Source organism: Polyodon spathula, chromosome 3 (assembly GCF_017654505.1).
Source record: "Polyodon spathula isolate WHYD16114869_AA chromosome 3, ASM1765450v1, whole genome shotgun sequence".
NCBI lineage: Eukaryota > Metazoa > Chordata > Actinopteri > Acipenseriformes > Polyodontidae > Polyodon > Polyodon spathula.
The window spans coordinates 58,272,125-58,298,565 of NC_054536.1; the positions used below are offsets into that span (position 1 = coordinate 58,272,125).

The window sequence follows — 26,441 nt, forward strand, 5'->3', positions numbered from 1 at the left end:
TGGTGCACAGAAAGATTGACACTGGGGCGGGTTTTTCTCAGTCAATCTGGCGCTTCATTGGTGCACTCTTTCATGCTGTAGTGGTCATGGTATGAAACCCACTCCACAGTGTGAATGATTTACTTAATTTAAGTTATATATTTAAAAAAATGGCATCTCTAAACAAAGGAACAAAACTACATTTGGAAGTATTTTGAGGAACCAGATGATAAAACAATGGGGGGTATGTGTATATACACACACACACAGCCTTAGAAACCCCCTTGCACTTTTTTCACATTTTATTGTGTCCGTGCCTCAGAGTTTCATGTATTTAAATGAGGATTATTTCCCCCCCACTTATCTACACACCATTCTCCACACTGTTAAAAGGGAAAAAAGTTTGAGAAATTTCTATTAAAAAAAATACCAAACTGAAAGATCATAATTGGATAAGTCTCCACCCCCCTGAGTTAATACTTGGTGGAAGCACTTTTGGCAGCAATTACAGCTGTGAGTCTGTTGGGATAGGTCTTTACCAACTTTGCACACCTAGATTTGGCAATATTTAACCATTCTTCTTTATAAATCTGTTCAAGCTCTGTCACGTTCCTTGGGGAGCCTCGACGGACAGCAATCTTCAGGTCATGCCACAAATTTTCGATTGGACTTAGGTCGGGGCTCTGACTGGGCCACTCAAGGACATTTACCTTTTTGTTCCTTAATCACTCCAGTGCAGCTTTGGCTGTGTGCTTTGGGTCGTTGTCATGCTGAAAGGTGAACCTCCGTACAAGTTTCAGCTTTCTTGTAGATGCAGCAGGTTTTCCTCAAGGATTTCTCTGTACTTTGCTCCATTCATTTTCCCTTCTATCCTGACAAGTGCCCCAGTCCTTGCCAATGAGAAACATCCCCATAACATGATGTTGCCACCACCATGCTTCACAGTAGGGATGGTGTTCTTTGGGTGATGCGCTGTGTTTGCACCAAACATAACGCTTTGCATTTAGGCCAAAAAGTTCAATTTTTTCGTCAGACCACAAAACTTTGCCACATGGGTCTTATTTTGCATACTTCAAACAGGATTCAAGGTTTTCTTGAGTAAAATACAGGCCAGATTTGTGAAGTGCTTGGGATATTGTTGTCACATGCACACTTTGACCAGTCTTGGCCATAAAAGCCTGTAGCTCTTGGAAAGTTGCCATTAGCCTCTTGGTAGCCTCTCTGATCAGTCTCCTTCTTGCTCTGTCATCCAGTTTGGAGGGATGATCTAGGCACGGTCTTGGTGGTGCCAAACACCTTCCACTTCTTAATCGCCTTGACTGTGCTCCAAGAGATATTCAAGGCCTTTGATATTTTTTTATACACATCCCTTGATCTGTGCCTTTCAACAACTTTGTCCTGGAGTTCTTTTGAAAGCTTGTTGGTGCTCATGGTTGAGTCTTTGCTTTGAAATGCACTACCCAGCAGAGGGAACCTACAGGAACTGCTGAATTTATCCTGAAATCATGTGACTCACTACAATTTAACACAGGTGGAGGCCACTTAACTTGGTATGTGGTTTTGTAGGAGATTGGTTACACCTGAGCTAATTAAGGATTGCTATTACAAGGGGGTGGCCACTTTTCCAACCAAGCTTTTAACTGAATACTTTCTACAAATTTCTAGAATATTTTTTTTTCACTTGGAAGTTGTGGGGTAGGATGTGTAGGGGGGGGGGGGGACTATTTTAATGCATTTTAATTCCAGGCTATAAGGCAACAAAAGGTCACCATTTTGAAAGAGGGTGTAGACTTTCTATAGGCACTGTATATACATAGTATAGACTTATGAGAAATGTAATATGTAACTGGATGGTCAGTGGTGTTTTACTGTATTTCTCAAGGCAGGATGCACAGTAGACTAAATTACATCACAGATGTAAATAAAATAAATATTAATTTGATTAAAAAAAAAAAGTGACTACAGAAATAAATAGAGGGTGACTAAAAAAGTAACAGGACTGCAGTAAGTGACCACAGGGCAAAGTTAACCATTTCAGGACCAAGCACTTTTCAGTGGGATGCTCCCCATGGACCAGGAGTTTCTGTAGTTGACTTCTTCTTCCAATAATTCACTAAATTATTATTTATTTATTTATTTATTTATTTTTATTTTTTTAAATAGCATCTTGGAAATTGTGTCCTTTTGGGGAACTCTGGGGAACATTATAAAGTACTTCAGAAACCTTACAAACTTTGAGGGACCTTACAATAATTCCTGAAGTCTTGTTGAAAAATATTGTGGCAAATTGCAAGACATGTTTCACCAGAGTTATTGCAATGACATAATACATGTTTATTACCAGGGTCTTTATAAGCAATAAATGGACACTACAGTTATTGAGAAATAAATATTTATAGTTATTCATTTCATTATCAGTAATAAAGGACAAAAACCTGATCCATTTAGTTCATGAAATAATCTGCAATCTCGACTCGTTTCTTTATATTTTTACAACATTTTAAAGATATCTATTAAACACGAAACAGAATAAATTTTCTAATAATTATAAGTCAAATACATCACATTTACCATGTTTCCCCTTTTTTTATTAGCTCTAAAGTTCCTTTACACACTGAATGCCTGTCAGTGATGTTACATGAAAAACAAAAAAAAATATCAGGGAGTGAATGTCAGTCCCTCTCCTATCCACTGATGTGTTTCCTGCCTGTACTGCAAAGTACTGTGGCCCTGTGAGTCATCAAAACACGATCGCGGTCCTAGAAGCCGACTACGATTGTGATAACACGATCCAGTCCTTAAAAGGGTTGAAGAACAGAAAACACAGTTTGCAAGGTGAATAATCTTACAACTCCAATGTAATGGAACCAATAAAGCAAACACCACACGTGCCACAGAACAGTTCAACTGTCCCTGTCCTGGGTCCCTGGGTAATGCACAGGTTTTCAGGCTCTCAATTTAAAAGGGACTAGACACCTGTAGAAATAAAATCAAAATAAAATTGTATGCTCTGCAACCCAGCGCTAATTTAAGCCCCTTCATTGGTACATGCTCACATAGGCTGGTGTTAAGCTGTGATCATTAAAAAGTCCACTTAAATTTCACAGCTGTCAGAGATCGTGTTCAGACTACACATAGGACCTAGGCGGAGGATTTTTCAGGCCACTTAACCCACATAAAAAGCAACACTGTACCCTTCTAGATTAAAGTTAACAATATTTGTTTGAATCTTCTTCAGCAAAGGCTCATATTTATAGTCTGTCACCTCTCGCTGCTTAGGAAGACAAAAAAAAAAAAAAAAAACCAAACAGGACATTCTTTCCCTTAACTGCCCACACACAAGACTTGTGTAATCAAGAGTGAGTTAAAGCAGTTACTTCTACTTAACTCACACCATGGCACTAACTCTTCTATGGCCCTTCAACTGAGTGAGCAGTTAGGACTCCTCCTACTACAAGACTGTTTGCATTTCACGGATATAGAAATTTATTTCACACTAAGTAAGCAGTTTTAAATGCCAGAGTAGAGCTGGATTATTCTACAATGTGTCACAGAAAAATGTAGTCAGTGATGTTGCTCAATCCACTTCATAAGAATTTTTTTTTTTTTTTTTTTTTTTAAAAGTACGAAATTTACATTAATGGGATCAATCTGATCATCATACTGGCTGCAGAAGAGATGTAATAAAGTATATCAAAAGAAAGAAAGTGTGAACAATGGAAAAGGAACTAGACAAATGAAACCCTGTGAAATTCTGTATTTGTGTCTGTATTCTGTTACAACTTTGGCAACTGCTGTATTACTAATTAACCACTCTACCATTAGGGCTAGACTGGAGTTTCCCTTGTTCTACACCCACAGGAGACCGAGACAAGAGTTTAGATATAAAGTAACGCAGATAAGATACAAAAGATAGGTTGCCCTTCACTAAGTGTCATGTTAATGTTCCATTTTATAGTTTACATAGTGCTAAAGAAAACATCACAAGTAAAGCCTTCAGCATTTTTTTTGGGGGGGGGAGGTTCTGCGTGTTCAGGTTCCTATTGTTTTACCCATATTGTTTTAAAAAAAAAAAAAAAAAAAAAAAAAAAAAAAAAAAAAAAAAGCAGGCGGGCCGGTTTGTCAGCTCTGTCCCAGTATAAACATTACAACATCCAAATGTGCTTTGGAGTCCAGGAAACTTTGTTGTTTCTGCTAAGCTATACTAAGGAAACAGGAAATTTATTTATTTTTTCCCCCATGTTGAACGTGTACTGCTGTTGGAAAATGGTGAAAGGTCAGGCATTTGGCTGAAGCTCACTTTAACCCTCAATATGCAAGGAGAGATGATTATACTGTATGGTAAATCATAGTAAGGTTAGGCATGTTAAATAGGGGCTTACATTTTAGTGTGGTAATATTTTAGGGATAACCGAGAAAAACAAAGAATACACAAGGATTAGCAGTTTTTTTTTTTTTTTTTTTTTTTTTAACATTTTACTAATCAAAGCAATCCAAGGGGCAACTAGGATGAAACAGTTGGCAAACGGGTGGGAATTTTGAAGATGATATTGGAGTATACCAAGAATAAAAACGGTTGAATATTTCAACCTCTAATTACACAGCAGAGGGGTTTTAACTATAAACGTGCAGAACTTTATAAAAAGGACATTCAAAATGTTTAACTGCATTTCTAACACCCCTTGACAACTCATATAACACACACACACACAACTGCTTACTAACAAAGCACAACAAAATATGTTTACTTAACATCTAGGTTATAAAATAACAAAAATGAGATGTACTGTACTCGTACTTTCTGATTTTATAATAAAAAATAAAGTCTGATTAGGGAACGAAGCAGATATGAGTAGAGACCGATAACGACGGAACTCAAAACAAAGGCTTAACATTGTCCAGGTAGTTTGCGCTTAAAATCCTAATTAAAAAAAAAAACACACACAACACACTTACCCACCCCCCCCCCCCCCCCCCCCCCCCCCCCCCCAAAAAATGCCTGTGTTTTTCAACCTGACACACATTACTAGCTCAGTAAAAAGATTGAATGTTTTTTTCTTTTGCCACATTCTGTATTTTCTTCCAAAATAGCAGAAAGGTGCTTGCATATTAGTGAATTCAGCACTAACTCAATTTATGATACTAAATTACATTGCACAGTTGTCTCATTTGGCTTTTCTAAATACTTCTACGCGTTTTAAGTGCCACTTTCTCTGCTCATGTACTCCCTTAGCCAATAGCAGAGCAAGGTAATGAAGTGTGCCCCCCCTGTCAATTGTCAGTAAGGTGAGAACTGTAGTGGCTGATCACTTAACTTCCTCCTCTCAAATACTGTGCCAAGTCTCTCTTTTGTTCGGGTGTAGTTAGCACATTTATTTTGTTTTAGACATGAATTAATATTCGAAACTTGATCAAAGTATTAGAGTAGTCATTTTATTTATAATACTCAATTCAATGAATATTAAAAGACTCACTCCTAGTAAACATGCTGTGGCAGAGCAAAGCTCTGCCGTTTAGAAATTGGCAGGGATGGGGTTAATTTCCCCTACCTGCCTGGGTTTATTATGTTCAGGTGGCTGGGGTTGATTAGTTGATTAACTTAATTAACGATCAATCAGCACCCAGCCACCTGACATAAAAGGAGGCCTCTACTTCTCATTTGGGAGGAGGGAGCTGAGGAAGCAGGCTGGTGGTGTTTTGTTGTTTGTGATTTTTTTGAATTTTTTGAATCCAGTGAAGGCATTGCCCAGCCTGGAAACCTTATTTTTGTAAGTTTTGCTTTTTGGTCTGTCTTTATTTGTGTTTGTACCTTTTTGTTTCGCCCTTGTGCACTTTTATTTTGTGTTATTTATAATAAAATTGTTATTTTTTTTTGAACTGCAGTCTGTCTCTGGGCCTTTATCCACTCACCAGCCTGCCACACATGCATTAAAAAAAGATGGGTCTTGGGTGGTCAGTGGTTAAAATAACATGGTCAGCAGGTAAATGTCATGTCCACATGTAATTACAAAACACTCAATGGCAGTACAGTATTTGTACAGTAGTATGCTAAAAGAAATACTCAAATACCTCTAGTCCGACTGCCATGGCATTGGTCACCAACATTTATCATAGTGTTTATGACACTAAATATGAAGTTACTGCATCAAATGGCTCAGAAATATGAAGCTTTAGTGACAAGAAACCAGCAATCAAATTTACCTAGAAAACAGAGATGTATCAAATCAAGTCCTAGTTCAGAGAGACTAATTTGGATAGTTGTGTGACTACACCATGTACTGTAACCTACAATAATATCCATAAAAAACATCCACATCACATTTTACTTAAGTACCATTAGGATTTTAGAGTAACCCAATTAGTCAATATAGTTCACAACTTTGTATCTCTACATATACACAACTGCTGTTGTATTAATGGAAATACATCCAAATTAAAGCTTGCTACTTCCTGGTTGGCATAACACATTGTTCATTTCTACCATTCAGCAGTACCTTATAAGGCTGTTTTTTGTAACAAATGTAAAGAAACAGGTTTTCCAGTTCAATACAGTTTGTACAATAGTCCACCAAATGTGAAGAGAAACTGAGACTGTTTCCTGGCAGCTGCAGGCATTTAGCAAGTTGTGTGTTGTAGAAGCAAGCTGGGAATGTTCACTCCCCAAGGGGTCAGGCACAGGCAGTGAATGAGCTGTCAACAACTATACAGTTAGACTGTTGCAGGATTTATTCCTCACATTCTTATAAAATTGTGGAAATAACTACTGAAGCATACAAATAAATACAACTGCTTTCAAGTGTTCTCCACAGGTTATATGCCATGGCAGGGAAAGGCTTTTATACATAAAATAGTAATTCCGCAGGGTATTAACCACTGTGCACACTACCACTTGTGGACATTTGTTACTAATAGTCCCTAACAACATTTCCATATTTACAACAGGGAAGTCTGTTCTGTAATACTAGTAAACGTGACCTCCAGGGGGTTCTGTTTTAGTTTCTCCTATAATATTTTTCCAGCTGAAATTATGAATTTGCTAGTGCACTATTTGTAGATTTCATCACACATTACACTGGAAAAAGAAAAAAAAAAAACACAGGATACATTTTGGGTGAAGTACAAAACAGGTGATGCATCTACTACATTTCACAGCAGTTTCTTATACATGATAAATAGCCTTGAAGCTACTGCACAATACTGCTTACCCCAAGTGTTATTGCTACAGTATTGTACTCTGCCGGACTGAAAACAAAGAAAGCGTAATCATGGCAAACAAAGAAACTATAACATACTGTTACGTTAACTATATATAAAAATAAATTAGAAAAAACAGTATGGAGTAAACCAGAATGATTTTTGCACAGATTTTTCATAATTTGAGAGTCACAAAAGGGTTAACATACCAAACTGAGCTTCTATGCCATCTAACCACATAAGAGCCATACGCACATACCTACTGGCAAAAGATGTTTGTGTTTACATAGGTGTATGTTGAGAGCAACGATAGCAATATGAATAAATTGTACAAAGTCAGCTAAATACACGTACACTGAAAGCAGAAGACAGGCAACAGTATTTGCGGACCATCAAAACAGAGAAAGTGGCGTGAAGATGTGTTGAGAACAACGTCACACTTTTGCCCGACATCACGTGGCAAGACATTGAAAGTTACCTGATGGACAGAGTCCATTCACAAAGAAAAATCTGAAAAAACAAATTATTCACTGGAGGCATACAATTACTTTCTGGCTGTACATGTTCAAGATTGTTATGCCGGTATATCATCAGAAAATGCACCCCTCTGTCATATGAGCAATGGCTCAGTCGGTCATATGAACATGCGCAATAAACCGTGGATTCGAATACCTACAAATTGTGTGCCTTTCTTCATTTTTCACAGTTCGCTGCAATATTAATTTGGTTTCTGGGCATTGTAACAGAAATGCCAATATCACTGTGTAACAATTTTTTTTTTTTTGGTTCCTGGGTAGTAAGTGTTATTTCCTAATTGCTTATGCCTCAGAAGTATAGAACATGGCTATTATTCCCCACAAACTTTGCTTTTGTGACCAGGACAGTGATATTTTTAAAATGTACCTATTTCCAAAGAGAAAATGGGGGAATTTGTGTCTTTTTGTTCACATAGTCAGAAAAAAACATATGAATCCAAATTAACATGTATTTATACTAAAGTAATACAAAAATGACTACAAAAGATTTAGAAGTGAGTAGTTTTTCGAGATTTACAATTATACTGTAAATCACTTTCACGAATCAGCCCCTAAATGTAGTCTCCCATCATGTTCTCGTTATACTGTCCTTGGTAGCGGCGTTCAAAGTCCAGTATATCCTGGTGGAAGCGCTTGCCTTGCTCCTCCGAGTACGCTCCCTTGTTCTCCTTGAATTTATCAAGATGAGCATCAAGGATATGGACTTTGAGAGACATCCTACAGCCCATTGTGCCGTAGTTCTTCACCAGAGTCTCAACCAGCTCCACATAGTTTTTGGCCTTGTGATTGCCCAGGAAGCCCCGAACCACTGCGACAAAGCTGTTCCAAGCCGCTTTCTCCTTACTAGTGAGCTTCTTGGGGAATTCATTGCACTCCAGGATCTTCTTTATCTGTGGTCTGACGAAGACACCGGCTTTGACCTTTGCCTCAGACAGCTTAGGGAAGAAGTCTTGAAGGTACTTGAAGGCTGCTGACTCCTTATCTAGAGCTCTGACAAATTGTTTCATAAGGCCCAATTTGATGTGCAGTGGTGGCATCAGCACCTTCCGGGGGTCCACCAGTGGCTCCCACTTGACGTTGTTCCTCCCCACAGAGAACTCTGTCCGCTGTGGCTAGTCCTGCCTGTGGTAGTGCGCCTTTGTGTCCCTGCTGTCCCAAAGGCAAAGATAGCAGGGAAACTTGGTAAAACTGCCTTGGAGACCCCTCAGGAATGCCACCATTTTGAAGTCTCCTATGACCTCCCAGCCGTACTCATCATACTTCAAGGCATCCAGCAAGGTCTTGATGCTGTTGTAATCCTCTTTGCGGTGCACCGAGTGAGCCAGGGGAAGAGACGGGTTACTCCAAGTTTACTCAGCACTGAATCTATCTGGAATGTTCTGGAAAATAGGTAAATTTCAAAATATCACTGTCCTGGTCACAAAAGCAAAGTTTGTGGGGAATAATAGCCATGTTCTATACTTCTGAGGCATAAGCAATTAGGAAATAACACTTACTACCCAGGAACCAAAAAAAAAAAAAAAAGTTACACAGTGATATTGGCATTTCTGTTACAATGCCCAGAAACCAAATTAATATTGCAGCGAACTGTGAAAAATGAAGAAAGGCACACAATTTGTAGGTATTCGAATCCACGGTTTATTGCGCATGTTCATATGACCGACTGAGCCATTGCTCATATGACAGAGGGGTGCATTTTCTGATGATATACCGGCATAACAATCTTGAACATGTACAGCCAGAAAGTAATTGTATGCCTCCAGTGAATAATTAGTTTTTTCAGATTTTTCTTTGTGAATGGACTCTGTCCATCAGGTAACTTTCAATGTCTTGCCAAGTGATGTCGGGCAAAAGTGTGACGTTGTTCTCAACACATCTTCACGCCACTTTCTCTGTTTTGATAGTCCGCAAATACTGTTGCCTGTCTTCTGCTTTCAGTGTACGTGTATTTAGCTGACTTTGTACAATTTATTCATATTGCTATCGTTGCTCTCAACATACACCTATGTAAACACAAACATCTTTTGCCAGTAGGTATGTGCGTATGGCTCTTATGTGGTTAGATGGCATAGCAGCTCAGTTTGGTATGTTAACCCTTTTGTGACTCTCAAATTATGAAAAATCTGTGCAAAAATCATTCTGGTGTCTGTTTACTCTATACTGTTTTTCCTAATTTATTTTTATATATAGTTAACGTAACAGTATGTTATAGTTTCTTTGTTTGCCATGATTACGTTTTCAGTCAAAAATTGTTACATAGTGTATTCATTATAAGGTGAAACACAAATAACAAGGGGGGGGTGGAGATTTAGCTTTAACTAAGGTGGCCAATGTATTGTCCCTCAACGACAGCCTACAATATATCCTGCATCAAAGTACATTTTTTCATTCCTGCATTAAACAATGCAACGCTTAAAAAAAGTCAAGTTATGTTAACTTCAAACCTAATCATCAGTAATGAATAAGAGAACAGAGTAAATGCCATCTCATACTGTTAGCATCAGTGGACAACAGTTTAAAATAACATTCTGAATTTACTGTAGTTTGTTCAAATTAATAATGCAGCTTGTCAGATGAGCAAAAATTGTCATGGGGTTTATGCTACTCCAGAATAAGGCCTTTTGAGACAATTTAAGACTTCAACAGGACTGCCAAATCAAAATAAAACTTTTCAGTGAAAATCTTTTATGACAGAAGAAATCGGCCATCCCACCAGTATTTTGAAAGGCACAGTTTAATAATAACGGCTGGTATAAAAGTACCAGTGGCACATACAGTACCAGAATAAATGATCATTTTGTAAGAAAGTATGTTTACAATTGTATTCTTGAGACTTCACTAGTGTAAACACAGTTCAGTGATGGAACTGCAAATTCAAGATCAACTAAATTTTTTTTCCCCCCCAAACTCCACCAGAACACCACAGCTACAGAGGCATCCACCAATGCCTTTCCACAACCAGCAGATTTACACACAAAAAAATAATAAAAGCCTAACTAATAAAGCACAGTGGCACCAGTTTATTTCTAGATCTAGCACTGGTTTATTTGGCTTTTGGCATTTCTGCTTTAAAAGGTATGAAAAGCAGAAACACTGCAGCCAGCTACCGAGGCATCCACGTTAAGAATGAAACATGAAATACTTGGCAGGATATCAAGATTCTGAAATCCTTAACTGAAAAAGATCAAACTACAATTAACATGAGTCACCAATTCCTTCAACAACAAGCAGCAGCCAAATCGGAGATGATACCAGAGCAAAAGTAGTCTGGCTCAGCTGTGCAAAAAGCAGATGAACACCACTCCCCTCCAGCCACCCAAAAGGCACTTGCTTTTTTTATTGGTTCAAAAAAGAAGAAAAAGCAGCATCATAGCTCTTTCATTATCACCACAAACACTTGCAAAGGATTCCATTTCCAAACATCTTAAAAAAAATAAAAAAATAAATTAAACATAACAAATCTCATCCATTTTGTTCTGGGCTTTAAGCAGCTTTCCAGTTCTAAATAAACATTAAATAAATCCACCTACATTAAAAAATAAATCTTGTTACTTGTGCAATCTGTTTTATTACTGGCTACTATTACTAAAACTCTGGATTTACCTTCCTACAAATATGGACACATGCCCCACTGGTTGAGAGCCAGTGAATTAATCAAAAATGAGAGAATGAAGAACCACTTACAGCAGCAAGTAAACTACAGTAACTTTCTGCCAACAGATCACACCAACCCACAGTCAACTGTAAAAAACACAATTCTGGAGTTCTTAGATTCTCTTATTCTGTGATATTAACTGAGCAGCCAACACTACCCGAAACCTACATTCAGTGAAATTCTTATCAATTACTGAAAGAGGAGCTTTCGCATTTCAGAACTGCCAAAGGTCATCTCCCCACCATCAGCAAGCTTACCCAGTTTGGCAGACTTATCTGGTGTATATAGCCTTGTAGCAATGGACTTGAACATGGTGGCATTTAATAAGCACCTCAGGAAGTAATCTCGATGTAGAAACAAAGCATTGTTTGTTACAAAACCTAATCAGTTTGAGTAAAAACTGGTTTCCTTTATTCTGTAGTGTTAACATTTATCTTGCTCAAAACAAAAAAGCTGCAGAAAAGTATTTGTATCAAACCCATTAAATCACTTAATGGTCTTCCTCCCAAGACATTTGCATGCAATACAGTCAATTCTCATGAAGACCCAACTCTGATTTAACACATTTCCTGATATTACATAGTCCTGGCCAAAATTAGCAACTGCTTATTGTAAATTACTTCCTATTATACGAATTCAATTAAGATGAATTTCCTGTTTGTGTAAATTATTTTGAAGCCCACCCCCTCAGGGAAAAAATTAATAAAACAAGTTGTCCCCGTTGGAACAGCTGAGTGTAAAGGATATTGGGATGTGTGATGGTGGTGCAACGGGTCGGAGATGTGGTCGATCCTCCCGATCGCTGGTGGCGTTGCGCAAAACGGGACGAGACCGTCAGAAAGGCAAAGGTCGAGCCGTCCGGGAACTCCAGAAAGATCACCCGCCCCGTCCGAACGCGGAAGTCCGCGGCCGCCGCGCCACGTACCCCAGTCAGGGTTACTATGTATGCCGACTGGGTACAGCGGCGACCGGGGCCGGGGCCGAGGCCAAGGGCGGGGTTGGGCAGTATTTAAGGGACGGTACGACCTGCGCTCGCTCTCTCAGTCCTGGGGGGTAACAGTAAAAGGAGACGCGCTGTGTAATTTATTTTCTTGTTAAAGGTGTTGTGTTTACAGAGACCAGAGGCGGCGATCCAGTCGATTACCCGGCAGAACGAAAGGAAGCACGGCACTAAAACCAGCCCAGGACTGGGAGCCCCCTAGAGGCCAGCGGAAATATTGTTCTTTATTTATAGTTATTGCTTGAGTGTGTGTGCAGGACTTTTGTTAATTTTTACCTTTTTATTTTAGTCTCCTCCTTTATTGTTGATACTGGTGGGGACTTATTTTGACCATTTTCTTTTTGTTGTTCAATTTTAGTCGGTGGCCACCTTCGGCCAGACAAATAAAAACCCTGCTGCGGGGAAACTATACAAGCCTCCTGAGTATTTTTGCTGGTCCCACCACCACCACCTGACTCAGCCCACCAACCTCTCACAGGATGTTTTGGGACTATAAGCCTAGGATGCTTTTTGAGTTGCCAGAGTGCACACCCCTAAATGCCCTTTCCATGAAGCATAGAGATGATTGACCAGTGCAAAAAACATGCTTTATCCTTGGAGACAAAACAGGTGTTGATAATACACCACTGTACAAGAAGATGTCACTGCAGATTAACATTCCTGGGGTACAATGAAGCACTATGAACAGTAAAACAGTGGATACAACAGGTCAGCGTTTTATTTAAAAATGCTTGTCATCAGACTAGGACATGGAGAAGTTGCAATTAATACTTTTTAAAAGCTCACTTACAGCGTATTTTAAATAAAATGAATTGTACTTTTACCCGTATAACACTTCAATGTACTGTCAGATTTTATACAAGTTACAGCAACAAGTATGGATTTATTTTACTGCCATGCAACAAACCAGTCAAGCACAGCATTTTCCAATTCGTTTTCCATTAAAGATGCAATGGTTATGATTTTCCCAAACTGAAACGGATCCGAAACTGTCATTTGCAACGATACCGACAAAAGAAAACCGAAACCAAATCTTTTTTGTAGTATGAAAAAGTCAGTCTCGGCATTAAGCCGGCAACATTTTTGGGGTACCTTTGCACACTTTGCAGGTAGACACTTCATATTAACATCTTTAATAATTTTAATATGGCAACATAAAAGGTTATGACTAAACTTACCTGACTGATTGACAACCTTCAGTAGGGATAACTGCTGCTTCATACTTTAGTCTGGGTGTTGAGAAATTTAGGGCTATTTTCTTTTCAGGTTTCTAAAACGGTTTGACAGCACATATAGTACAGCCTAACCTTGTGCTTTCTGCATGTTATGGAATTTAAACTTGTTTTCATGCAAGTAGGGCCTACACTGTGGTGCATAGTTTTGTATAGCCTCCTGCCTCCACACAAAAAGATTACTGAAGCTCTGGTTAACTTATCCCCTTTAGGTCCTAGTCTATTCTGTGCGAATAGTCCCTGAAGGCACTAATCTCACTAAAAGCACCCAGTCTATTCTTTTAAATTGTTTCTTGAAACAAACATGACAAATAAATACTGGTTTATAAATAATAGATACTAATCCATTTCGCTTGAGTTAACTAGTAGTTCACTGGGATAACGCAAATGTAAATGCAGGCCAAATGAATGGTAAAAACACACCAGGGGCCAGAATAAGGATCTTTTCTAGGTTTTGCTTGTTGACCGAGAAGGTTGAGAAGGAGAGGTTTACACACAAAAAGCAAGGTTTACTGTGGCAGACATTCATATTGAACAGAACACACTGCAGTGTTACATTTTTTATGCTTATTTTTCAGAACACTAGATTAATGCAATGAAGAGCTTGAACAATGGATCATGGACAGTCCATAATTTCCTAGATTTGACAGCAGTTACGTCATGATCAGTAACGCATAGCAGTGTAGTGCAGACTATCTAAATAGTTACAAATCACAATGCTGAGGTTAGATTTCAGAAAAAGGATCTGTTTCTCAACCAAATGAAACACATTGGATAAAAGCACTTTGTAAAAACTGGCACAACTACAGTTAAATCTTGAATTAATTTGGCAGTGCTACACCCTGCCATGCCATTTAAGGCCATTCATGGATATGCTACATGGTTTACTCATAGGACTTAGAGAGACAGAGATAAAAGAAAAAAACACAGATTTCTGACATACAGGTTTTGATTAATTCCTTTATTGCAAACACACAGCTGGTTTTCCTTGGCGTTCCGCCACTTAAGTTAACTGGGGTGCATTCCTTTCGCTCAGAAAAAAAATGAATGCAGGCAGATTAAGCAAACTTAAAATATGTAAAATACAATGTTATTACTTATTGGCGCTTCCTTTTGATTTTATTAATTTAGAGAAGTAAGCAGGTACACCTACAAGTGCTGTGTCACAAAGTTAATCAGGGCTTGAAATTACAGTAACTAGTGGAGGGGAAAAATCCACCAGACCCACAAGTTATCTGTTTATGTTTCCATTGATATAACTATCTGCAGGGACAACCCCACTTAAATTCCAAGTGCAATTTAAGCTTCTGGCAGGAATTAAATCCATGTGTGTGTATATATTATTTATATATATTTCTTTTTTTTTTTTTTATTTTTTTTTTTTTTTTAAATAAAAGCAGTATATTTTGAATAGTTTAAAAATAAAAAAAGTATGTTCCAAAGAACAAAGCATTTGAACACTTCAGCTACAAATGCTATGTCAAAGTTTTGTTCTCAAAATAAATTAAACCTCCAAAAAGTCTTAAAATAGCAAGCTGCTAGTGCAGTCTAGGGAAAATAACTCCACTTACAGTAACACAGCAGACTTCGGTATTCCCCCTGTATTATACTGTATGACTAATTTTACTACCCACAATACTGAAACCATTACAATATACCTGTAGTAGTACGTACTACGTATAGATGCCTTTTGCTAAATTTCTTAGTTTGAAACAGGGAACGTTTCTTTGACCCAATGAATTGTGGCTTTTGTTGCTCAAACCATTTGTTAAATGTGCTGAAGCTACAAGCTCATGACTAAACTGGCAATTTTGTTATCAGATCTATGGAAACAAAGAGGGCTGGTCTGTTACTAAATTGAACTTGATTGAAAGATACGCCATACATACACCACTAGCCTTCAATATGTGCTATTTTAAAAAACAAAATGACACACAAGGGCCAGTTTGCCTAGATTCACTTTCCTTATAGGAGCATACCCCAGCACGTGTGTGTCAAAGACCATCACTTAGCCCTCCAGCCTGAATTACTGCAGCAGAATAAAAACTGCTGAGTAATCAGAGCACTTGATTATAGCAGAATACTCAAATAGGCACCTAACTTTGTTGAAAAGTGGGGGAGCAAACTGAAGGACTAACTACACAGTGAGGGAATTTACAAGCAAGAAGCTCCAAGAAGCTAAGCAAACCTTTCAATTAAATCTTTGTCAGGTTACTGTTTCAGTAACTGTAAGCCTGTAAAACTGGGCAGGTGTTTACTATGTACTTACTGAGAATGTATTAAAAGCATGTAGCACCAAAAGGCACATATAAATTCCACATGCATCTAATTAAAGTGTTAAACAAATAGAAAAGCAAGTACAGTTGCCACCGCTTAGATCAGGCGCGTTTGTGTTAACATGATATGCCCACAATAAGCGAGACTGTATAAGCATGGAGCAGCTCCCACACATCACCCTGACATTAAAACTGTCCCCTGATCACCAATACAGCAAACAAAACAAACAAGCATGCATGCGGTCCATTTCAGGTACAGCGTCATGGTTGCTAAGGTGACACTGTACAGAGAATTCTTCCTCTGACACCCCATCTGGTGTTGTCAGCAGTTTCTGTAGTATTTTCTTTGGCACTCTCCATTGAGTTAAAGGGCAAAGTTTGCCCATAATAAAATAACTTTACCTAAAACTGCTGCTACTGCAACCATGTAATTTTAAAATGATTATATATTTGTTATTTAACATTGGGGCAAGTTCTCCACTTGCTTCGCATTAGGTACATTATTTTAAATCTTTAACAATGGGTGATGGTGGGGGGGGGGGGGGGGGGGGGGGGGGGGGTTCAGTATGGGGGCGGGCACCGTGGGGATTAAAGTATGAGACTGTGACATTGGGAAACATTTTGGACCTTATCACAATTTGTGCTAGTATGACGATCACCTGAATCCTGGTACTAGTACACTTTGTGTGATTTCTCGGTGGTATGAAACTTCATGCAAACTTTGTGTATAGTTGCTATCTTTTTACTGTTGTGAGTAAAGGAAAGGGGGCTATTTTTTTTGGGGGTGGTGGGGGGGGGGGGGGGGGGGGGGGGAGGTGTGGGGGGGGGGGGGGGGGGGGGGGGGGGGGGGGGGGGGGGGGGGGGGGGGGGGGGGGGGGGGGGGGGGGACGGGTGGGTGGGGGGGGGTGACATGTGTCGGTCGCAATTACTGTCTAAAGGGTGGAGAGAAAAGGCATCACAGCCTGCTTCAGAGAAACTTGCAAGAAAGGTAAGACAGACATGGGGGAAAAAAAACTGTAAATCTGATGTATTTGACAGTTATATTAGAACATTTAATCTCATGTGTTTTAATTATATATTTGTTTTTGCAACATTTATAAAATAAGAAATGAGTGGCTATAAGCTGATACTATTTCATGAACTAAACAAATTAGCTATGTATCATTATTCCTATATTGCACACTACTACGGTAACACGCTGTATTAAAAAGGCAAATATGCATTCTTATCTGTAATCCTTGAACACAACTGAATGCTAGTTTTTTATTTACTGTTCAATGTTGTAATCAGACACTGCTGAATGTTGGTTTGTTATAATTATGTACAATAAGATTGAATGTAACAATGCAAAATCATTAGTCACACACGCTGCGGTACACTGGACAAACATCTAGTTGCAGCATGAGCCCAGACTGTTGATCCAAGATCTGTAGGATTTTAACCAATCATAGTTTTGATAAGGACACCATTTGGTATATGTTGCCTCCTACAGGGACTAAGGGTGGAGCTAAGGCTATTTAACCCTGGGAAATGTGAATGAAAAGTTCATACTAAGCTCAGTGCCTGGAGTCAGACCCAGGAATCTTGGATTCCTGTATTGAAGATTGTTATTTGGTTTACATTTTATTATTGGAATAAAACATTTTAAAACCAAACAAGACAAGCTTTCCATTAAATGCAAGGGTACAAGGCAGCGTTTCCTCAAATCAGCGTAAACGCAGAGCGAGCAGCCAGTGATTCCAGAGACAGAGCAGACATCGACGGGACTCAGCAACAGCGGATCCAGCATGTAAGCAGAGTAAACCGCCAGCGTTTCCCGAGTCAGACTGAACAGGTGGCGATGTGACTCAGCAGCAGCAGATCCAGAGATTCCAGAGTCAGACGGAACAGGCAGCGGTTCGGTTCTCATCAGCAACACCACAAAATTAAATAATATAACGAAACACACGACACCCATCAATAAATCACTACGTGAAATAAATGTATCCCCCACCCCCCCCCCCCCCCCCCCCCCCCCCCCCCCCCCCCCCCCCCGTTTTTTCTATATCACTGATAATTGAATGATTAATATTTTATTCATAAATATTTATTTTGATTAAAAAAAAGTGTCCATTATTGCTTATAAAAGACTTTGGGAATAAATACATAAAAATACTTAACTTTATGGTTTCTGAAATACTTTAATGTTCCCCAATGTGTTCTGAAAAAAGGACACCATTTCCAAGATGCTATTGTAAAAGACAGATGTTTAGTAAATTTTTATAGCAAGAGTTAACTACAGCCAAAAAAACTCCTGGTCCTGGGGAAGCATCCCACTGAAAAATGCTTGGTCCTGAAAGCAAATTGACACTAGCTGCAAAAAAACTGACCACCTCGCTTTTTATACAGAAATATGCTTACTTGACTTGAAAAACAATGCAAGCAAATTCCTACACTACTTAATTTGACTAAGTAAGTAGTAGACAACAAGCTTCAATATGAAAGCTGAACACTAATTTCAATGAAGTACATTAAGTGTTGTGTGAAAAATAAATATTGTACATTACTTCACTAAAGTAAAAACAAACTTCTGCTACTTTGAAATACAGTACCACTGCTTCAGATTATTACCCCTGCTTGATAACAGTAACAAATAACAGCAACAACATTTTATTTAGGGCTGGTGATGAACTTAAAACTGTTCATAGCCACACATGAATATTAACCTGCTAACTAAATTTAAATAAAATAACGGTCTGGTTCTAGCTTGCATTTTTTTCAATGAATTTTAATGTAACAAATGGAGAATAAACAAGCTAAAACTAGCAACGACCTAGCTTATATTTAACTAATAATTTGTTGTAGTCTCAGCTTAACTGGCCAGCAGCTTCAGTCACTCTGCCCTAAGCTGCTAACTTTAAACCGTACGTGCAGGGCGAGTCTTATTGTGGGTTTCTATCATTGTGGCCCTTCTGGCATCCTCTGAATGCTTTTCCATGTGTTATGTTAATTTTAAATTTTAAACCATTTAAAAAAAGGCAAAACCATAACAAAACAATCATTGTGTATACACTGAGCAAAAAAAAAAAAAAAAAAAAAAAAAAAAAAAAAAAAAAAAAAAAACAGGGGCAAAATATAGTTTGCCCCCTGCCTCCCTATAAATCACAGTGAGGAGGCACGTGCTCCCTCTGCCCTGTGGGTCAGGCTCCTATGCTAGATAGTAATTTATTTCTCTTGGGACTTTTTTAAAGCTGCTTTGCAAAAACTTCCAGGGTTGTGCCACTGTAAAATGAAGAAGTTAAGGCTCCATTGCTATTTTGAATGAAACACCCTTAAAACCACCACTTCTGTTTTCACTCTCCCTTTTGTTAAAAACAGAACATTTAAACAAATAAAAAATTAAAAATAGGCACACCTACAATAGCTACAGTTGTACTATCCACACAGAGATAAAACAAGACAAAATGATCAAACATCCTTTAGGGAGTCTAGAGGATTTTAAGGTTACAGGGATATAATTTCTTCACCTTAAAGTTGTATAATAAATTGTAACCAGTACACTAACTTGACAATTCATTTAGCTGCCTACTTTGGACAAAAAAAAAAAAAAAAAAAACACAGGTAAGTGGTACTGCTGCCAGACCATTTAACCTGAAAAATGTCAATTCCCAAGGTCTCATGCCTTTTCAGAAAAGCTTTAGTCTTCTCAGAGATCTAATCGTAGGATGGCACTACACTGGTAGAGACTTGCACTGACTGTTTCACTAGGAAGTCATAAATTACCACCATGGAAAACATTAAACAAACATTCAAGTATTAAGTATTGTTGCCTGTAGTAGTTTTAAAAAAAAAAAAAAAAAAAAAAAGGAACAATTACCACAGCATCAACTTCGTTTGTGGTTTTGATTACTAAACCAGGCTTGCATTTTCAAATATCAGTTACAACAAGCAGCACTTCCTCCTATACTGTATATGGTGGTGGAAATTCATAGCTGTAAGAGGTTGGACTATAATCAATAAAGTGCATCTAGACAAATACACAAACGAGCCAAACCCTTCTTAGGAATAAACGTGTTACTTTTAAGTGTGGCAAGACTATGCACATGTAGGGAAAAGGAATATAGAAGCAGAATGAGTTACAACAGGAATCTTGTTCTTCGAGTCATAGATGGAAGAATAATTCCTCGGAAGTAAATTTCCCATTAGGCCTGTCAAACGATCATTAAAATGAAGTACACAATTAACAGATACCGCTACAAAGCCATTGTATTTTATAGCCTGTACCATTTTAGATGGAGACTTATTTACTTAATCTATCTGTATACCAACTAGATAGTTGTTACAACTGCTTGAAGCCTATGAAAGCAAGATCTGTGACCAAGAAATAAATCTACTGTAAACAAACAAGCAACAGGAGGTTAAAGGCAGCAGGAGGCATTGCAAAGAAAATGAATGCGACTGTGAAGCTTTCTGACTGCAAAACAGCATTTCTTTTAGGACATTCAAGCAAACTTAAATTGCAAAACTTTAAGAGCATATTTCAGCAGTAGTCAAATGCCCAACACATCTACAGTAGAGTTACAGGACTGATCTTACAGAAGCCTTTATTTATTGAAATATCACGCTACTCCCGCTGTTTTTTTGTAAGAAGAATGTTAAGCATGATGACGAACATCTCAAATAATTAACGGCCAGCAGCTTCTATCAATCTTTTGACACATTTTCTCTTAAAATATATTTGTCTGGTTCCCACTCATCCAACATCTGGTGAAAGGACATGCAAGCTGATATTGTAGATCGACCAATAAACATTTTTTCACCCCCCTTATCTGAACAGCAGCTTAAACGTTATAAAACTATCTACTTCTTGTGGGCTGCGGCAACCAATCCATAATTCACAGAAAATGTCACTAGGAAGCTCTGCCTTACCTACTGCAGACCAGAAAATGGGCACCCAAGGCATCAAAATAATACTGTTTAGAGGCAGTAAGGGGGGTGGGTTGAAGAAAATCATGCAAAATGTTTCTATTGGAATAGCAAATCACCACTGATCCAAGTAAACGTATGAACTTATCACAGATATAAACATTTACTTTAAAAGATATATTGGTAGGACTTTGTCCGAAGGTTCGTTCGCTAGCCAGGGTTTCGGAGATTCTTTGAAACCTTCAAAGGTTCAGACGGGTTCACGAACTGCGTTTTTTTTTCCCCTTTTTCTTCCTGTTAACAGAAACTGTTTGACACTATAAATTCACATACTAAATGTCATCTGCATACAAAATTCAATCTTTGATTTGTATAATGTATATTACATTAACAAATGTTATTAAAATCCGCTACGAAATAGTTACATGTAGCATCTCTACACGGCACCGCTGTAGTGTATGGAGCAGGGTATAGTATGCAAAGCAGTGGGATCATACCTCTAGTGGCTGTATTGCTTCCGTAAAATTACGTACTGAATGCCTAGTGTATGGAAGAATATGTTTGAAACATACAAAATATGCGCTAACACTAATAATTTTAATTTTGAAAACTGAGCACCTCCCCGCTCCAGCTTGTTATCCAGAGGCAAGCTATTAATTTGTTCATTTGCCATCTCGACAGCAAAGAGTTGTACAGCGTAAGCTGTATTGAAAGAAATGTCTCGAAACCCCTCTACTGTTTGGGATTTTTTTGTTAAAAACGCCCAGACGACAAAAAAAAAAAAAAAAAAAGTTACATGCAAACTGTGCAAGCAAAAGATATCATGGCGTCATAACCAATCTCTGGTGTCAGTGGACAAGCGCAGGTTCATATTATTAATATTTTTAGTAGTAGTAAAATGCTACCGATAGCCTGCTTAGAATGATGACTGTTAAATAAAGCTTGTCCGCTGCAGTTAGTGTTGCTACAATGCAAGCTTATTTTATATATCGCAAGCAGGCTCAGTTAACGTGTAAATAAACAATGTGTATTTTTATTTAAATTATTAAAACAATTACTGTTCTATACAACATTTTTAAACAACATGTGAATGCTTTATTCCATGTAAAGGGATTACCTGTAAAATAGGACTTTCAATAAAATATAAACAAGTAGCTATGGTGACATCACCAATAAATTATGCAAATGAGTACCATCAAAAGTTCAAACCTTCCTTTGGTAATGTGTTCTGAACCTCTGAAGCTCAAAATGTACCCTTCGTTGCGGCCCAATTATTGGACAAAAACACAGAATGCTAAAAAGATCCGATAGGCAGTGCATTGTATGTAAACGTGACACTGGCCTCAGAAAAGGAGATATATGATACTGTCGGCTTAACAGTGACTTTCTACAAATGTTGTAACATAACATTTATTATGTTATGTTATTTATTATTATGAAATAATTATTACAAGGTATGGTTTTTATCTATACATGTATGTGTTAAAGTTATACATTTGAGAATGTTTGTATTATAAAATATTGCATGCATGTTATTTAAAAATTAACTATTTATAGAGGGGAGGGGGAATGGTACTTTATAATAGCAACAACACAAGACCTTGTGGTCTTATTGACAGGGAGATTGTGATGCTATGCTATGAGGGGTGATGAAGTGTATAAAGCTGGGGGAAGTTAAAACTAATGGCACACATGTACAGTAATATGATCTCCAGGCTCCTAGACCACGGTTCAATGTCTGCATATGGTTAACTTCTTCAGGAATGTAAACAAATCAATAAAGACAACTGTTGCTAAGGATTATAAAACAAATGCTATACTTCAAAAGCAAATCAATCTGTGTTTTTCTTGGCACATCAGTGTAACTCAAAGCATAGAAACTTATCAATCCACATTAAGACAAAAAAAAAAATACAAAAAACAAAGCCCTCAGGCTACAGTGCCTTTAACCAATATGTATTGATATAGCAAACAACACTACCAATGAAAATAAGTTCAGGATTTGATGATTTAATTTATTTTTTTGCAACACACACTTAATTTGTTTTAAGCCTTGAATGGGCAAGAAACACAAAAATAATTTTACAATTAAAAAGTCATTCTTCCATATGTTTTACAATCAAAGGGGCAAATGATCTTATAGTATTACCACTAGGACATGCTATACAAATTATTTAATGAAACTGTGCGTCTAGAAAAACTGCTATGTTTTGAGAAGAGGGCCCCTCTCTTGCAGACATACTGAGCTGTGGCCTACTGAATGAGGTGACCGGGGCTAGGTGGTACCTAGACTGGATTAGGCTGAAGGACAGTTTAATTATGTACAGATAATTCATGTGCAACATCGTTTTGATGCAAGGAAGACAAACTAGCGATGTCCCGGTGGAAAAGGACTTTAAAATATCAAAAGGACTTGAAGTTTAAATAGGCAAGATACACAAACGATCTCATGAAAGTGTCTATTTAGCAGAGTGAAAAGACAATGAATATCAAAGCAAAACTAAACATTTTGCAATCCACATCGAATGCTAAACAAGGTGCTGTCACTCTGCTATGCAAAGCTGCAACTCCAGGACTCTGCCTAAAAACGGACCCAAGGCGAGGAAGCAAGCTGCAAGCGAGTCAACGACCACAAGCAATAAGACTGAGGCCCGGCTAGATGACTGCTGTAAAACTTAGAGACTGTTATCAGACAAATCAGTCTAGGTCTGCTGTACACCTAAAACCACAGTATCCAAAAGAAACTGCCCTGTTACCTGCATAGCTAAAAGATTCAGCGAAGAGGACAGAGCGGATGGGCGCTGTTGTGGATCCTATACAGAGGACTGAAGACTTTGTTGCTGCTGTTTGTTGATTCTATCGAGAACAGAAAACGTCGTTGCAGAGTTTGATCCAATGTGGGATTGAAGACTGTTGTGGAGAGGAGAGCTTTTTGTACTGGACACTTGAACAGATTGAGTTTCCAAAACAACGGACCAAAAGTAAGCTTCAAGGAACTGTTGAGTATAATTCCAGTTTCATTTTCCTTTCATGGAACTAAATTAATTGTAACATTTACATAGAACTGAACTGTTAATTATTTTTCCTGTGAATTAACTATCATTGAAACTTGATAAAGTAACTAAGCAATCTACCTCATTGTTGTATGAAGAATTTCTTTAAAAGTAAAACTTGCCATATACTTAACCTATATACCATTAATAAGCTTAATGTGATATATTCTAAGGTTGTCAGCATCATTTCAGTTAGACTGGGTGTGTGCATGTGTGTGATCATGGTACTACCTACAGCTTGCTCAAGCTGCTGTTGTGTGTGTGTGAGGAGACAGGCTGTGTCACATTTTGATTGCCAGCTACCCAGCATGAGTGCAGTGAGAGTTTTGAATTGTTTTGAGATCAAGATCTACTTTCTGACTTCCGATTTCTGTTTATTAGTTGTGTACTTAATACAACACTACCGTTGATTTGTCTATCTTAGTGATGTGCATGTGTGCATTCATTTGTTTGTTTGCAAACTTCAGCAATTTTAAAAACACCCCCAGTGTTTACTGTATGGAAGTTTACTCATGGTTTTTTCAACCTTGGACTGACTCACCAGTTTTTTGTTTTTATACCTACCTAGAAAGTTCAATAATCTCTGGTTCAGTCCCACATTACAAATTACTCAATTTTCTGTTCTTTACTAAAACATTAATTTATGTGCCCTTTTTAAATTATCAGCTTGCCAATTAAAATCTGGTGAAGAACATTTTTTCAATGAGAGTTGAAGAGAATAGTTTTCACATCAAAAGCATTCAATATGTTTCTTTAAAATCTTAAATATTAATAAAGCATTACGTAACACAGGTGGTATGTGAACTTTGTTTTAAAATTGTGAATGAAATGTTAAACAATTGAACAGCATTTCAGAAACGTTTTTCCAACATAAGAAAACAAAATGAGTTTCAATTGAAAAGACAAAGCTCTGGGGAAATACAGTAGTTACCAATTATGAAAGCATGTTCTGTGCAGCAGTTTTGACTGTTCAAAACAGGTATTAGCTTAATCTTTGTTTCCATGACATTAAATCAAATGCACCTTTTCTAAATGAAAACTAACTTGCCATATTTTGAAATCTAACTAAAGAAAGCCAGACAATACAGCTTTATCATGTCACCATTAATTCTAGATGTCACAGTGAAAACCATAAACCACAGCATCAGAACACAGACATTGGGCATCAATTTCTAACGATGTGCACTTAAACCCTGGCCTAAACTCGAAAAAAAAATACAGTTAGAGGTATTCATTATTCACCGTTCTCGTTATAGTACCGGAGAAATTGAATCTTTACTTTTCATAATCATCTCTACAGACTGTATATAATTTCACATTGATTTGGTCCCGTGTTTTGTAAATTACGTAGCTAATCAGTTGACTGTATTGAAGCATTAGTTTACATCAGTGTGTCTAAGCATCTGTCTCACAGCGTCCTCCTTTGTACTTTGTCGAGTTCAGTTATGAATTCCAATCAATTGTTTAACTATAATTCCTTTTCTTGAACTAGTGAAAATAAAAACCGCCATATGCACACCAACACATACAATAATGTGCCACCAACAAAACACTCAAAAATAAACTAATACCAACTGAAACAGTAAATGTGGTTATTGTCAGTGTGTGTATGTTGGTTGTATAAATTATAACAGGAAATATGTATTGTATAAAAGAGCATCTTGTTTTACTCGAAGTAAAAAAAAAAAAAAAAGTAGTTACTTGGGACGAAATACGGTGGTGAATGTTTTATTTATTTTTTCTTTCTACGTAATAAATTGTATTTAAAAACGTAATGCGTGAATTCATACGTGCATTTAGTAAGGTACTCTTTCGTGCAAAATCCCCAAACTATACGCACGGTCAGTATATACTACAAGGGCAGGCCTCACACCGCCCATCTGATCTGATTCATAAGTCATTCTGCTAATGCAACACTGAGGCGAATAGAGGATACACACAGCAGGGTAGGACACATACACATGATACACAGCGAACGGAAAAGAAACACCCAAATTACATACCTCAAGAAATCCACAACGACCCAGGCAGTACTACAAAATTCCAACAAATAAAATATATCTTTAAAAAAATCCCCCATAAGAAAATGTCCACAATTTACTGTCTTGTTATATTTCTTTCTGTTTTAACTCTGCTTCTTACACGTCCCCCTAGTCAGCGCCCTTTATCTCACACCGACTGCTACTCCCGCAGGCGTCCTCTTTCTCTCTCGCATTCACCCACGACGAGTTCAAATTTTCTCGCGATAATCTGCTCAGCGTAAGGAGGGGGACCGGAAGGGAGGAAGTCTTCTCGCGAGATCAAAAATGGAAATTTTGTTGTGTGAGAGGAAACGGTGATGTGCTGCATGCGAGCTTAATGTGAAGTGTTTGTTCCGTTGTGTTTTATTGTTGAAGTAAAATACGTTTTAAAACTGTACCGTATATCAGACATATGAAGTTTCTGTTTTCTTTTTTTTTTTTTTTTTTTAGTTTATTATGTTTTCTTCTTGAAGAAGTAGATCTATTTTGAATGACAACAAGTTACGACGTGTTGGGTCAAAGTTTGAGTTTTTATGCAACTCAATTTCCAACAGATCGCACCCATATAGATATATATATATATATATATA

The 26,441-nt window shown here is 37.8% G+C and overlaps 1 protein-coding gene across 4 annotated transcripts in view; it reads right to left on the reverse strand.

Annotated features, from left to right (window-relative positions):
* LOC121313239 (E3 ubiquitin-protein ligase RNF19A-like) overlaps positions 1–26,053 on the reverse strand; it is a 44,310-nt gene extending 18,257 nt beyond the window's left edge. For all 4 annotated transcript variants that reach the window (XR_005949955.1, XR_005949954.1, XR_005949956.1 and 1 more), the window contains exon 1: positions 25,834–26,053. The gene's annotated coding sequence lies outside the window, so the exon portion shown is untranslated. The remainder of the gene's footprint in view (positions 1–25,833) is intronic.
* Positions 26,054–26,441: the final 388 nt, after the last annotated feature.